Source organism: Rhinichthys klamathensis, unplaced genomic scaffold (assembly GCF_029890125.1).
Source record: "Rhinichthys klamathensis goyatoka isolate OS25496 unplaced genomic scaffold, OSU_Roscu_1.1 h1tg000157l_1, whole genome shotgun sequence".
In the NCBI taxonomy this organism is placed as follows: Eukaryota; Metazoa; Chordata; class Actinopteri; order Cypriniformes; family Leuciscidae; genus Rhinichthys; species Rhinichthys klamathensis.
In genome coordinates this window covers 2,135,830-2,149,475 of record NW_026606692.1, presented here as the reverse complement: position 1 = coordinate 2,149,475, position 13,646 = coordinate 2,135,830, and the positions used below count along the sequence as shown (strand labels likewise).

At 36.8% G+C, this 13,646-nt stretch overlaps 1 pseudogene; it reads left to right on the top strand.

Annotated features, from left to right (window-relative positions):
• The first annotated feature begins 1,891 nt into the window (after positions 1-1,891).
• Positions 1,892-8,296, top strand: LOC130090999 (uncharacterized; annotated as a pseudogene).
• The last annotated feature ends 5,350 nt before the right edge of the window (positions 8,297-13,646 follow it).

Sequence of the window (13,646 nt, the reverse complement as noted above, 5' to 3'; positions counted from 1 at the left end):
TTGTTTACCTCAATGGGGACGTTAGGGTAATGCTAGGTTGTCAGTTTGGTAAGAAGGGCCACATCTTCACATCTCCTGGCCACCCCACTGGCCACCCCAACGGCCAGAATAAATTTTAGTAGCATCAGTTATGCATTTCATAAATAAGTCAAAAATATTCTTTAGTAAAAGAAGACGGGGCATTATGTGTCGTGACGTGCTTTTTAAGTGCCAAATGGTTACAGTATAGCTACTGTTACAGCAGCTTTTTGATGTGTCTTTGCCACGTTTTGACAAGCAGGGATGCAAACAGCGCGCTTTTCGGCGCCTCTCGCTTTTTTTACGTCAGTTTGGGTGACAAAGTCATCTAAAGTCATTCCATAGCTTAATGTGAGGGACAGAAGTCTATTTACATCATTAAAGTATATACGGAAACTCGTTTTCCCTCCTCTGCGGCTGTCAATCATTCTCCATTCATATTCAAACAGCGCGCGCGCCTCTTGGATGCACGGTAAAACTCTCTCCAAATTATATATTCATATTATAATGCATGATCTGTAGATAAAAGGCTGTAGATTTGCATAACATTACTTTATTTTGTTGGAGTTTGTTGTTTTTAAACGACTCACTACCGTGTGCTTGCTAGATCATCACACACACATCACAAGGACTATGAATCGGCATCAAACGGACAATAACTGGAATATAAAACTGAAACAAAGGAACAAATCGCACTAGGATTTGTGCGCTCGACATTTCTTCGCTTTGTGACGTGAACTTTTAAATACGCACTTATGCAGCGCAGCGCTGCACACAGAGTCACCATGTTGCTTTGAGCACATCATTCTGCACCCGCGATGCGCATACACGCTGTGTGCGCTCTGTTTTTCATGTTGGTGCACCCGCTTCGAATGTTATCACTCGATTGAATGGGCGTTATCAGTGGTTATCAGCTCATAATTATGGGCCGGTAGGGGCCTGCTGCGCCTACTGGTAGGCTCAGAAGGCTGTTATCATCCATCCACATGGTTAATCACCGACAAATACAGGAGAAGACTCCAGCTCCAATCTCAGAGGAATCCAGCTCGCCGGTAATCGGAAGTCTACTGAATGACGCAGTTGCGATATTTGACGACGTTGCAATATTTCGCGCTTGATCTTTGATAAGGTAAGAACATTTAAATGATAAAAAACGAGCATTTAAACGGTAATTAATTAATCAATAAGGGAAAACAATACATAAAATGTGTTTTAATGTTGCGTGACATGAATAACGTTATGAGATAACCGTATTGTGATATTTCGCGCTTGATATTTTCAGGTAAGAACGTTTAAAATGATAAAACCGATCATTTATACTGTAATTAATTAGTCAATAATGGAAAACACTACATAAAATGTGTTTTAATGTTGCGTGACATGAGTGTTGACATGAGTTAAGCGTATTACGATTATTTTGTAAACGTGAAACAGGCTAACTTAGGCCCTATTACGTTATTACGTTATTAGCCTATCATTACGTTAACTTACTTGCTTTAATTGAGCATTAAAGTTGCTAAATACGCATGAAGCTACTGGGGAAATTTAGTTTCTAGTTAAACGTAAAGTTAGCCTGAAAAATTACTTTTTCCACACTGTAATTATGCCTATATTATGTAATATGCCTATTGCAAAAAAATTGTACGCCCGTTAACGCCCAGGCCTAACCTTACTCTTGACTTGAGTGAAATATTCAAACCCATGACGTATTTTATGACTGTTTGGGAACCTTGGGATCTTGACTATAATGTAAAAAAGTTTTGGGGGGTTGAAAAAAGCTTGGATGGATTTGATCCCACACGAGGAAGCTTACAATTACATTCATGCAAAAGACGAATAACGTGACTGGCAATCTACTAGAAGTAAATATAGACTGTGGTGTCTGTGTGTGTGTCATTTATTGCTCTCCTTGACATTGAACTTGAAAAAAAATATCTATTTATCTATCTGTCTTCCTGCCTGTGTAACATTAATATCTATTTACCTAACTTTTTCTCTCCCTTTACAGTTAAGTTACAGCATCAGTGGCCAGTGGATTGCAAGGACTTATGTGGTAAGTTTGCTTTATTACTTCCATGCTCTGTCTTTGAACAATACAAAATTTTGGTTTGGGCCTTTTTAGAGAGAAGGGCCCGTTCACAAATCTGTCTTGTGCAATTTTTTTCTGTTTATGTTTTAGGTTGAAGATGGCCCAGAGAGGTAAGCCTTGCAGTTGCTAATCTAGAAGCATTAGGCAAGTGTGTCTGAGAGCGATGGTATGATCTGCAACACTGTGTTTTTTATTACTGATTTATTACTGACTAGCTTTTTCTTTCTTTGTTGTTATTCAACAAGAGAGAACTCCCATTAATGGGAATCAAAAGGAAACCCTGAAATCCTTTTTTAAGGATGGAATGACACGAGTTGGGTCAGAATTAATTCCAAGAGCTGCATCTGCTACTGGTTTGGACACCACTGTCATAGAAGTAAGTTTCACTTTAGTGCCACACTAACAAACAACATGTCAAATAAATATATCATTCTGCTGCACTGCTTGTATAAATGAAGTGTTTTGTTAACATTCAGTTTAATTTGTGTAATACTCTTTCATTATTTTTTGTTTTCGTTTTTCAGAACTGGATCGGTAATTACAAAAGATCACAAATTACAAGAGCTTCGTCTGAACCCCGGCAATCAAAGGCCAAAGTTCATTTCAGAGAGCTGTCGCCTTACAATCTTTTTTGTAGGGACATATTCAAAAACAAAGGTGAGAGACAAAATGTAATGGCTGCTTTTAATTGTTATACTAAATGGTTTGTTTGTACATGTGGCCCTGTTGACATCAGGGGTTTACAAGGGACATGAAACAGATTTTCAAGATAGTATTTGGCAAGTACTTCACTCACACAAGTTGCATTCATCAACGTAAGACTGCTGTGTGTATTGAAAAGAATCATCAGGTTATCTACTTTACATGTTATCTTGTTTTTACAGAGTTGTTACAGAGAAATGGGTTTCACAACCCAAGTAAACCAGTGTGTTGGACAGATTTTCGTTGTATGAATTTACTTAAAAAAAGGGAGGCTGAATCTAAAGTGTGAAGTTTTCTGTGCATCTATTTTTTCCTCAGGCACAATGAATGACATTAAGGGCAGGTGGGCCTCATTGAGTGAAGATGAAAAGCAAAAATACTTTCAAGAGGCAGCAGCACTGAGGGCACATGGGCAGATACAGGACCTTAGCCCTGAGATGAGGGATGCCCGAATTAAAATGCACCTTAAGAAGCTGAAGTTAGAGGTTTGGAAAATGGCTTCATTTGCTAGGCTTGTGGTATTATTATAGTATTAGATGGAAGGATGATCGACAGCAATTGTGATGTGAGCAGAACATTGTGACAGACAACTGGATTGTTGATCTGTAGATTTTTTTCATAATTTCAAATGAATTCATCCCAAATAAATATTCCAGCAGATTGTTGTTTACATGGCTATCAACATCAAAAATTCTCACTTTGAAGAAATTGTCAAAGGCTTATACTACCCTCTCAAACTAAATTCCTACTGGTTGGGCTAGTCTATTCACATCAAGGTGGTCAATTGAAGCATTAGGAGTCACAAATGACTGTGAGAAAAAAAGATTGCATTTGGACTCTATGTAAACAACTAATTTATAGTTAATGTAACCCTGGGTGGTGTTTGACCACATATTTGGCACATGTGACAACACTGTTTTCATATATTGTCAAGCCCTGTTATGAGTTGTTTCTTCAGTGTGTGTTGAATTTTTAAAAGTAGGTTTTGTGTATAATCAAGTATTTACTATTTTTGTGGTTGTCTTCTTCTAAATATTGTAAAGGTGTCCAAGCTTGAGGATTTGGGTGTGGAAACAGCCATTTTATCATTTGACCGCCAAAAGTCCACATTAGAGGTGTTTGAACTGAGCAGCAAAGGAGCCACTGATTTCCTTGATTCAACAGAGACAGTGAACAACTTTGCACTGCATTTCAAAGGTATTGGTTATATACAAATCCACAGAAATTGACTCAGGCCTGTAATAGTGAAAATATACATCATACAGTTTTATGAAATAATTGTTGTCTGTTACATCTGTAGCCAGCTCCTCACCCGCAACACCCAGTACCAGAGAACATGTCAGTGTTCTGGTAGGAAAAGTGCAAGATCTATTCAACCAAAAATATAGTAAGCATAACTTCAAATAATTTTAATACCTTCATGAACCCATGGCATTATTATCAAATGATTTAAATTATCTAATGTGCCCATCAACCATTAGATTGACACCTTACCAAAATGTCTGTTTGCAGCCTGTACACTGGCTATCAACTAGAGGGGAGAGTCACAATTGTCCAACTGTGTAACATTGTGTAACGTGTGCATGCATGTGTGTGCTTGTGTATTTCAGAGGAAGCCGGAGGTACTGGGAGGCTCCCCTACCAGTCCCTGGTAAATCAGAGCATGACCATTAATGTAGCTGGACTGCCCACAAGCCTTACCCTCAGGAAGCCTTCCTTTTATGGAAGGAACCAATTGGTCGAAATTTTGAAAGCTGCAGAGGAGATTTAATTTGAAATAAGTAAGTGACATTACCATTACCAGTGTCTTTCTCCACTTGTGTTTTAGCAGACCATTTGGCTCTATGCAAAGTGGAGAAAATAAGTTAACTAAAGAATAATACAGGCCTACATGTAAGTCTTTGTAGAATTTTGGGGCGTTGCATCTCTCTCTGTCCCTTCACCGCAACCGGTCAAGCCAGATGGCCGCACACCCTGAGCCATGGTTCTGACGTATCTGCCTCTTAGATTTTTTTTGTTTTTCTTTCTCTTTAGTATGTTATGTAGCTGTTTGTGCATGTATAAGATCTGTAGCGTTACAAAGATCAGTCTCAAACCTTAAGAGATACTCTTTGTAAAAGTGAAGGCTCAGCCACACCTTCTTAAAACACTTCCCCCACTCAATCTCCACTCAAAACACTCAATCTCTACGTCAGTATGTGGGGGCAGAGTTCCATAACACCACCCAAATGTATACACAAAGAAGGCATAACTCTTATCCGTGCCGGCATGTCGTGGAGACGCTGTGTTTTTCGTTGCGAAAGTCCAACTACTTTGTTTGGCTCTCCAAAAGAGGACACAGTTAGAAAACAGTGGCAAAGCTTTATTTACAACACTGTTCCAGTACAACCCAAATATTCGACTGTGTGCTGCGCATTTCCGAAGGACTGTTTATAGCACCTGGGAGAGCTCAGACTACGTCTTTGTCATTTCAACGATAACAAAGCTGATGTTCCAGATATGGTATTAAGCACGATATTTCCATCAGGCGCTTAAGGTATTTGGGCCAATCACAATGGACTGGATTTCTGGCCAATCAGAGCACACCATGCTTTTCGGAATGATGAGCTTTATACAAATTTGACATGTTTCAGAAAGGAGTGGCATAGCGAGCAACAATAATGTACAGTATGTGTAAAATAATGGCTTTTCTTAACCTAAAACTGCATAAACGCATTGCATTAAACCAAATACACAAAATAATGTTATTTTTTAGAACCATCATATGACCCCTTTATAAAGAAGTTTTTCCTTGCCTCCGTCACCTACAGTAGTGCTTGTTCTTGGTGGGAATTGTTGGGTATTTGTTAACAATATTATAAAGAGTATGGTCTAGACCTACTCTGTTTGTAAAGTGCTGTGAGAGAACTTTTGTTATGAATTGATGCTATGTAAATTAAATTTTATTGAAACAGATTCAGGTTATAGATTCTGTATGTGTCTTTGACAGTTTGTAAGGGATGTGACAGTATCTCAGTTTCGTCATTATCCTAAATATCCTATAGATGTTTAGTTAAATATGACTAGTGACTGTGGCCCTTGGCAATGGTTTTCACTTTTTTTATGCTCATCAAACTATTCACTAATTCAATTCTATGTATATAATTCCTTCGAATTACATTCCTTCATTGATATATTCACTGCTGTGTGATTCATTATTTTTCTCCAGTACTATTGCAGGAAGGCCAATTATTTGTTAAGGTCATGCTAAATAAGGGTTTTTTCTGTCTTTCTTTTTTTTCTAAATATATCAATCAGATGCAGCACAATGCAACCCCACTGACTTGGGAGAGGAGATGTCAGAACACATGGATGCAGAAGGTACGCCGAGCTGTTTTTATTTTATCTTTAAATAAATATTTTACATAAAACTTTTGAGGCATTATTAACTAGATATGTAACTGGTCATTACACAGCACATTTGACTACTGTACACATTATTGAAATAATACAATTAATCAATAGATGAAATGTTCACCTTTGTGTGATGGTTTAATCTTTTCAAATCAACAGACACAGCGGATGGGATCCAGACGAAGTCGGTGGAGGAAATTTTAGAGGCCATGTGTGAAAATGGTATTTCATGTAATCGTAATACATTTTACCAAATGTTACAAATCAGTTTTTGTTATTGCTTAAGTTCAAGCTTAATTAAAACTACTGTCTTAGTCTTCCATTGACATTTTACACAAAGAGAAAAGCTCACTTGTTTGAAAATTACAATTTATGGATACAATATTTATCCAGGTGACATTAAACAGCATATATAAGGTTGGTATTCTGATAATTTTACATTTTGAATTGGCTGTTGAGATTTAAATGCAAATAATAGAACTTTTTTTTAATCAATGATTTACTAATTATCTATTGACAGTATAAATGCCGACAATTTGAATTATGAATTTGTAATTAAGATAAAAAAAAATGTATTTAGAAAGTTATTATTGTGTTTTGTTTTATGTACTTTAGGTGCACAGCAGATGGAAGAGTCCGCAGAAACAGCCACTACTGTAGCCATCGTGATGACTGCAGATAAAGGTATCTTTCCACATTGTGGTTATTTTTATATAACAGGAAGTGACTGTTATACCATATATATTGCCTTAAAGGAGTAGTTCACTTTTGAAAAAACTTTTGCTGATAATTTACTCACCCCCATGTCATCCAAGATGTCCACGTCTTTCTTTCTTCAGTTGAAAAGAAATGAAGGTTTTTGATGAAAACATCCAGGATTTTCTCCATATAATGGACTTCAGTGGGAACCAAATGGTTCAAGGTCTAAATGAGAGTTTCAGTGCAGCTTCAAAGGGCTTTAAACGAGACCAGACGATGAATAAGGGTCTTATCTAGCGAAACGATCGGCCATTTCAAAAATAAATAACAAAGTTTTAGTTTTATAAGCACAAATGCTCGCCTTGCTCTGTTCTGTGATGCGCGTTTGTGACTCTCCTGTTCAAACTCGTTCATCAAAATGAACATATTTTTTTCGAGTCATGACTCGAAGGGTCCTACATAAGACCCTTATTCATCGTCTGGTGTCGTTTAAAGCCCTTTGAACAGTTTGCACTGAAACTCTCATTTGGACCTTGAACCGTTTGGGTCCTGTTGAAGTCCATTATATGGAGAAAATCCTGGTATGTTTTCATCAAAAACCTTAATTTCTTTTCGAATGAAGAAAGACAGACATGGACATCTTGGATGACATGGGGGAGAGTAAATTATCAGCAAACGTTCTTTTAAAAGTGAACTACTCCTTTAACAAGTTACAAAATATAACAAATGAGCTCTTCCTCATAGTAGACCTGGCCAAGACTAGCAGCAGCCTGGATATAAACAAGCAGTTTCAACAGATTACAATACTACAATAAGAACAGATATGGAAACAGAATAATAGACTAAAACATTTTAAAATGTGGAAAAAAAAAACATTATACTGTGACAAATTAGCCTCCAATCCTTTCATTTAGGATATAACAGCATTTAACTAGATTCACTTTTAAGTATTTCAATGGGCAGATTCCAGGCAGAACATGCAGTAACGTATAAAAACATCTCAAAAGTGCAAAGGGTGTTGTCCAGTACATTTCTTTACATGTATGAGCATTAGCAATATCTGAGATTAATTGATGTGCAATATCCACATTTGCATTTGGCAACAGTTACAAATGAATAAGCTGCATTTTATATGTTGCTTTGAATATGGTGATGAGTATTTCAACTAACTGGCTTGACTTCCAAAATATTTGTGTTTTTCCTTTGGTAGATGGAGACAATGTGTGCTGTGTCTGCCGCATCCATTTTGACGACAAGAATAAGAACGCAAGAAAGAAGTGGCGTTCATGGTCACAGTGCACAGTGTGCCAATCATGGTCACACACTGCATGTGGTTTTAAAAAGAACTTGTGCCTTCCCTGCCAGAGTCAAAACACCACGCAAACACCCTGAACCTCTGCATTCCAAAATGTATCTTGTTACTAGTTGATTTTACTGTGTTGACGGCCCCCAAACCATCCCTACAAATATACACACACACTCACATAATACATACATACATGTGCACCTTTTTTACATACTTTTTTATACACTTGATGAACCTGTATGAAAACTGATCTTTTTGTTGTTTTCATTCACCCCAATTTGTCTTTATTGTTGTCGTTTGTTGGCACCATCAATGTGGTCAAATAAAGTTCTATTGTACTGAATTGAGTCTACATGTTTTTTATATATAAATCTGTTTCATCATTGGTTAAGTAGGGCCTGGTTTTTGTAAGAACCTCTCCATAATACAATTAATGTTTTAAAATTTAAATATAATGGACGCTGGTATCACTGAAGCCACCTAGTTCGAAAGACGTAGTTCCCCTCGGAAGTATTTTCACACTCACCGTGTTATGCTTTTCTTTTAATGATTAACATTTAAGATTAAATGTGAAGGGTATTTTTATCTGTGTTCATATTACAAACTAATAATATAGATATTAATTGTTTCCTTGGATTCTGAGAAATAAAGTTTATTGTCAGTTTATGCAAGGGGGTTCCACTTCTGTTTAGAGTTGTCTGCCATGGATAGACTACATTTCAATTCAAAGTACTGCCGGTCACTATGATATTATATTTTAGTCACGAATATCAATATCTTGAACACATAACCAACCATTTCTTAAAAAAAAAAAAAAAAAACTTTCTTGAAGTGAAAATGAATTGACATGCTTTTCAAATGGCACATGAGTTTTGGTAACATGGACTGAGAAAACATGCATCCATCTTCTGCTTGGACAATGGGTAATAACTTAAGTTGCCTGAGAGTGACCAATACACATTTTGAATAGGTAAATATGTGTAGTATTAGATTCTGTGTTAAAAAAAGATGCTAAATTTTCAAGAGATACAGCAAGCAAATGTCACCTATTTGGCGGAAGGGCCAATTTATAATGTAGGCTACTCTTGTAGTCTTCCCTAACTTGTCAAGAAAATCAAATACATTAAAATTCTTTATCATATAAAATGACAAACCTGTGCTGACAATGACCTTCATGTCCTTTGTGTACACAGCATGGGTGCTATGGCTTTCAGGTAAATATAGGAATAACCCCAGGGAGGATGGCTCATAGTAGACATTCTGTAAGAAAGATTGATAGCTCTAACAATCTTTTTAAAACTACTTACTCATGACACTTGATACTACATAATGCTAGAACAATTCTTCAATAAGAACAATTATCTAATAAATCTGATCTAAATTACTGTGAGTATGTTGTCTGTATGTATGACTGCATGGTATTGTTCTTACATTCCACTTATCAGAAAGATGCAGTGAATTTCTGTGAGTCCTCTTCAGACAACCCTCACAAAACACTGCCGTGGTGCTGCACTCAATGCACCTGTAATCAGCATGTTCTAGGCAGACAACACACTGGGTAGCGATTGGTGCTGAACATTCAAACGACACCTTAAGCATGTCATCCTTGACTGCATCCCAGGCATGAAGCTCTCTCTTCTTTGCCTTACTGTATGCACTCTCAGAACATGAACTACAGTTCGGTGCCACATCATCAGGTTCAGCCGGTTGAGATGTAATAGTCGGGTTGGTCTGTTTGGAGTTGGGCTGGGGAAGACCTTGACTAAGGTAAGAAACCTTTGCTGGGCCAACGATACCCCTCCTCACCACCTTAATCTTAACGCTCCTGGAACGTGTGGTCTTCACTGTTTTTCCCATTTCTGAAATCAAAATATTTGGCAATTATTACATAAGCAAAGTGCAAACTGTACTTATCACAGCCTAAAAGATAGAAACACATCAGTGAACATGGGATGCAGATAAGGGATATGTATTTTGTGCCATAGATAGATATGTCAATAAGAGTAAGGTTAGGCCTATTATGGCTTCAGTGAAGCATCAACGAGCATACAATATTAAGCAATAGGCTAAGGCTGCTTTACAATGTGGAAAAAGTAATTTTTCAGGCTAACTTTACGTTTAACTAGAAACTAAATTTCCCCAGTAGCTTCATGCGTAAAAACATGCGTATTTAGCAACTTTAATGCTCAATTAAAGCAAGTAAGTTAACGTAATGATAGGCTAATAACGTAATAACGTAATAGGGCCTAAGTTAGCCTGTTTCACGTTTACAAAATAATCGTAATACGCTTAACTCATGTCAACACTCATGTCACGCAACATTAAAACACATTTTATGTAGTGTTTTCCATTATTGACTAATTAATTACAGTATAAATGATCGGTTTTATCATTTTAAACGTTCTTACCTGAAAATATCAAGCGCGAAATATCACAATACGGTTATCTCATAACGTTATTCATGTCACGCAACATTAAAACACATTTTATGTATTGTTTTCCCTTATTGATTAATTAATTACCGTTTAAATGCTCGTTTTTTATCATTTAAATGTTCTTACCTTATCAAAGATCAAGCGCGAAATATTGCAACGTCGTCAAATATCGCAACTGCGTCATTCAGTAGACTTCCGATTACCGGCGAGCTGGATTCCTCTGAGATTGGAGCTGGAGTCTTCTCCTGTATTTGTCGGTGATTAACCATGTGGATGGATGATAACAGCCTTCTGAGCCTACCAGTAGGCGCAGCAGGCCCCTACCGGCCCATAATTATGAGCTGATAACCACTGATAACGCCCATTCAATCGAGTGATAACATTCGAAGCGGGTGGTTATCATCGGTTTGTGCACTGAAATATTATTAAAAGCCAATATATTGGCTCAATACATTTGAAATAAGCATAATTTAATTGTATTTTATTTCTTTGTAGTGTAGGCTATATATGAACTTCTGAATTCTTGACATTAATATATAAATATAAAATTGTGAAATGTATGATTGCCTGATTGAATTTTATAAGAGGACTAATAGTAATTTGTTTTTATTAACATATTTAGATTTTATAAAATTACTGTGCAGATTTTTTCAAGAATTACTTTTTGCTGCTGATTTATACACTCATTAAGTTTATTAAAAAAATCATAGTACATTTATGTAATATTTAAAGGTGTTAACTGTAATCTTACACTGCAAAATAATAACTTAAATTCATCCCAATTATGTAAGTATCTGGAAATTTGCCACGGGGCAAGGGCCCTTATATATATATATATATATATATATATATATATATATATATATATATCATATATATAATATATATCATTATATATAATATAATATATATTAGTAGGGCCCTACTAATATCATTAGTAAGCTAACATTGAATATAACACAATAAACCAAAGTATATCAGTAGGAGTTTCCTTAAGTCTTTCTGATAGTTTTCTACAGGCTGGTTTACTACAACAGTAGAATAAAATTCTGAAATTATGGTTTATAGTTTTGGTGTGCCACCCCAAGATTTTAAGTGGCCCAATCTGGCCACCCCTATGAAAAATTTCTGGAGGCGCCACTGCACATCTTGGTGGAAGAAACTGTCTTATTTTTGCTTTGAACATCCGAAAATCCATGACTGTGAAATAGAAGGTGGAAAATATAAATACAAAGGGTTGGTATCGCTTCCTGTCATGGATCCGGTGACGAAAGTCCTTGGTTGGGGAAAAGGTCACATCAGTGATCTCTGCAGCTGCCCAGATAATATGTTGTGAAGTGGTTAATGTTGCTGTATTCCTGATTAAATGTAGCCTTAGTGAGAAAAATAAATAAATACTGACCCCAAACAGTACAGTACATAATCATGTATTAATAAATTAATAAATCATAAAATAATTAGTATGTCATATATACAGTATGTGTATATATATATATATATATATATATATAAATATTTATATTTTTAGAATTGCATGGGTAGGCTCACCATTAAGATCAGTTTGCTAGAGAGCTGAACTCCTATATTCACAGTGTTCTCTCTCTAAAAATAGAAACAAATATAAATGTCAAAATAATATATATCTCAATGTCTTTTTATTTCAGCTGTTAGTTTATATTTAGGGTTGTTAGATGTAGCTCATTATATAACATGTTTAAATATTTAATTTAGTGCTGTCAAACGATTCAAATATTTAATCGCGATTAATCGCATTAATGTCATAGTTAACTCGCGATTAATCCCAATTAATCGCACATTTTTATCTATTCTAAATGTCTCTTGATTTCTTTTTGTCCCATAATTCTTTCTCATTTTAATGCTCTTATCAACATGGAAAAGTGGATCGGCTTGCTTTGTGCAAATGTTTTTTATTGAAAACAACATTGGCATATACAGTGTTCAATTTCACCCTAACATTCTCACTTGGAGCAAATAATCTCTCACACAATGTAACACTGTCCATCAATAAAAGGGTGAAAGAAATAATACGAGGTCCTGATATTGACGAGGGGGCGGAGAATTCGCATCAGCTGTGTCCTGTGTGTGTGTGTGTGTGTGCGTGCTTGGCCATCAAGTGGGGTTTCAGACTGGCCGTGCTGCAATGATAGCTCAGTTCACAACGATAAAACACACAGATCACTTTGGTCTTGTCAAGGGAAACTTTCAATTCAGAATCTTATTGGCATCCATTTCGGCATCTCGCGCTCGTCATCCACTCAAAACGTAACGTTAACCTACTATTTGGCCGGCTCGCAACAAGTGTGTTTCCGGTCTAGCTAGATCTGGTGCTTTCAGACAGGACGCGGAATGCGCGGCGCTACGCCAGTTTTCAAAACGTTTTTAATGCCAAAAAGTTTCTATTAGCCGCGCTGGTAATCGTCACAGCAGCAAAAGTTGAACTATTTTGAATTTTGACCGCGGTGTGCGCGCCGCAAATGAATGGGTTTCGTAGCGCAGCGCTGCACATGCCGCGTCCTGTTGCAAAAGCATGTGAAAAAAACTACAAAGTTTGCTAGGCCAAAAAGCGCGTTAATCTCGCGATAAAAAAATTAATCGCGTTAAAATGGGTTTGCGTTAACGCCGTTAATAACGTGTTTAACTGACAGCCCTAATTTAATTATGCATTATACACAGTCCTCATTTACGCAACTTAGAGAAACTTACAGAAGTTATGGTCTCTTCTGGTTACACTTGAGCCAGCGATGGTTAGAGATTGACAAGCATCTCCACAGTCTTCAGAGAGTTCAGTTCCAGTCTGTTAGAGCTGCAGCAGGTGTCCCACGTCGTGTCTGTAAGCAGGCTCGTCACTCTTAATTAATAAGGCCAATGACTATTTGGCCGTTCCAGGAGAAGACTTCAGAAGCTGCAGCCCCTGCTGTTGGGGGAGCAGAACAAAGGAGACTGAATACAAGACTGTGGATCTTCAGCGAGTTGGAGGTGTGCA